This window comes from Octopus bimaculoides, chromosome 6 (genome assembly GCF_046866305.1).
Source record: "Octopus bimaculoides isolate indiv1 chromosome 6, ASM4686630v1, whole genome shotgun sequence".
NCBI classification, from domain to species: domain Eukaryota; kingdom Metazoa; phylum Mollusca; class Cephalopoda; order Octopoda; family Octopodidae; genus Octopus; species Octopus bimaculoides.
The window spans coordinates 64,925,461-64,929,152 of NC_142933.1; positions in this window are offsets into that span (position 1 = coordinate 64,925,461).

Sequence of the window (3,692 nt, forward strand, 5' to 3'; positions counted from 1 at the left end):
GCCTATCCTATTACTAGAATGATACATACAAAAATCCAAAGACCCAGTTTTCGGAGATGTGAGATTATCAGATTATGTCAATGTTATCCTTAATGATGATCCAAGAAGAGGTAAATCCATCCAACGGATTTCTTCACAAATTCTATCTCCTCAGTTTCATTTACAAAGTGAAAGTCGACTTGATATTATGGTAGAGACGCTTGCCCAAGTTATAGCATATTGTGATTGAACTAGGAGTCGCGTGAATGATAAAAGAACATTTTAACCGATTATTTGTTAATACCACTCAGAAAGGCATGAACATTACAACATACCGTTTTCTTTCTTTATAAATTTGAGGCAAAAATAAATGATGTTTACAACTGATTTTAACAGTCAGCCAGTACAGTAGTTTATTTGAACAACAAACCCTGTTCCAAATCACACCCTCACGTCTTCAAGAAAATAGCAAAACACATTGCATACCGTCTTAGAGATACTATATATATACATAACTGAAAAGACGAGATGGTCACGGCTGGAATTTCTTTCAACCTTGCTTTGCTAAACAACAAATGACTACTCTTTATACAATAGACTATGAAACAGCTCTATAAAATTGGTCTTGTGCATTATTATAAGAAATCAATATATTTCTAGTATTATAAATTTAGCTTTGATCAGCCCATTTATCTATGTAATTCAATTCATTGTAGATACGCATTATCTCTCTAATGTTCCACGCTATATACATTATACATAGTCGATAAGAAGCAAGTTGATCAATTGGAATACTTATGTTAACACTAACTCAACTATAGATTTTTTTTCTGCAGGTGGCGTCTTTCGGTAATTCAACCTCAGTGGTTCATTACGTTTATTCAAATGTGCTAGTTTTAAATATGCAAATTTCTCATTCATTACAAAATTCATTCCAGTATTTTGTTGAATTCGCCTTTCGTTCTTCTGAGTTTGTTAAAATAACGTATAATGGTGTCTTCGAATTAATTATTTATTCTCTCAGCGTTTATGTTTTCCTACACCAACAAATGAACAATGTTATACATATTTACCTGTTTAGCAATTCTCACTACTCCGGAAAATATAGTGGACGCGATACATTGCCGAGGAGGTCTAATAAAAGCAAAACATATCCGAAGTTGTCTCTTCGATAGTTGATATAATATTATCCATTGAACTAATTTCAACTCCCCTTAATTATATTTTTGTTAAATATATTAAATTATTAAATATATTACCGTTAACTTAATTGCATGCTCATAGTTAGTTCGTGAGTTCAAATATATATATATTGGGACATCCCATAAATAATGCGGCTTTTTCAATTGCATGAACTAAAAGTCGGAGGTGGACGGGATAAACTACCTGCATCAACTTCCTATAAAAACAGGTTGTAATTTTACCTTGTCCTTATTCTTAGTGCAAGTTTTGAAGAATGTTGTTCGATTTTAACAGTTATTTTTTCAAAGCTATAATGGAAGTGACAAAGGAGCATATTCGGGATATTTTGCTTTATGACTTCAATAAAGGCAACAACGCAACGGAAAGTGCGAGGAATATTAATGCAGTATATGGGGATCGGACAATAAACGTAAGACAGTGTCAACGGTGGTTCCAGAAATTACAGTCTAGAAGACGAGCCTCGTCCTGGAAAAGCTGTAAAGCTCGACGAGGACGTCCTGCAAACCCTGGTGGAACAAAATCCCATCGCAACTGTTGAGGAACTAGGAAAGATGCTTGGATTTGGACATTCAACCAGTCATTCAAGTCAGCGCTAGAAGAAAAACGACCATCTTTGGTTTCAAGATGAAAGGTGTTTTTCCATCAGGATAATGCTTGGCCACACACAGCGAGGATGACATTCCAAAGGCTGGAGCAGTTTGAAAACCATGTCCCACCCACCATATTCGCCGGACATTGCCACATCTGATTATCATTTATTCCACAGCTTTCAAAATCATTTGGACAGAAAGAACATGAATAATTTAGACGAGGTCAGAACAGTACTGGGAGAGTATTTTAATAAATCTAGTCTTTGTACCCCTATTAATTCATACTTAGCTTATATAAGACAATACCGGTATCCCCACAACTTAAAATAATTCAATTTAATTAAATTAGTATATAGTTAACATGTTCTTTAGCCTCAGTGCTCCTTTATTATATACCAGTTAAATTCAATTGAACAACCTCCATAGATACCATCTAATAAGTTAATATTTAGATAAATAATAAGTATAAATATTAAACTATTTCTATGTAATTTTCTTTTCCTCCCTCTATTGTGGTAAAATATGGTATATACTCAGAAGTATTCAAAAAAGTTTTATCCTTTTGTTATAGTATCATTCTGAATAATCTTCTTGACTACCCTAAATTTTAACTTTATATACAATATGGCAATATTGTTTGAAATGATCTTTAGAAATTTATCCCTTTCTTAAAGAGCTCTAAACTCCTGATCTTAGTATAAGGGCCTTTATATATTTATTTATTTATTTATGTGTTTCAGCCAAGTGGCTGCGGTCATGCTGGTGCACCACCGTGATTATCCTTATATATATGTAGCCCTTCTAATTAAGTACCCCTAAGTAACTATAAATATCATGTATGGAGTAACAATAATAACTTCTTAAACCTATAATATAACCCTTAGTTTAAAAAAAAATAGTGTAAAATTAGAATGTCCTATAACTTAAATATTCCAGGTATCAGTCTTTATCGATACTAGCTAAATAAGTAAATATATAATTTTTAGCATAATATATTTTGAATTATTATACATTTTCTATATATCTTCTCTATTGTTGTTAATAAGCTACATATACTTTATCATGTTTTTAGTGATTAAGCTATTCTATTCCTTTTCTATGGTGTTTCTGCCCTACCTGATTATTTTATTTCTTTATTATTTTATAATAGCCTTTATTTATTTATAAAATAAATCTAATTTTTGTACCTCTATAAATTCATACTTAGCTTATATTAAAAACTACTGGTATATTTACTACTTATAATAAACTGCTTAGATTATAATTTAATTAATATATAGTTAGCATGTTCTTTTACCTCAGTACTCCTTTATTAAATACCAGTATATACCAATTGATCAATATTCACAGTTACCATGTGATAAGTTAGTATTTAAGTATATAATACGTATAAATATTAAGCTATTTCTAGATAATTTCTTTTCCTCCCTCTATTGTGGTAAAAGTTTGGTATATACTCAATAGTATTAAAAAAACTTTTTATCTTTTTGTTACAATATTCTTTTTAATAATCCTCTGAATAACCCTAAACTTTAACTTTATACAATATAGCAATATTGTTTAAAATATTTAACTATAGTAGTAATTGATAAGATTTCCCCTGTTTCATTATCAATGGTCTGCTAGTGGCCGGCCCCCTTAATTGTCAGCTAACATCTTGAGTTAAGTTTTCCTTTACCAAATCTCATGATATTGCTTCTAATAAATCTTGATTTATTTTATGACTATACCCACTATGATTTCTGTCAACTCTCTCAGCCCTACCCCTAACAGACACTACCTCTTGTTCTCTCGGCCTTACATATACGAGGATTTGAAAAAACTAGTCTATAAATTAAAACTGACCCCATAAAACAGTGACAAGCAAAATCTGTAACAAGTATTTCTTCCTGATACCTTAGTAGCTTCTAAGCTGAAGTG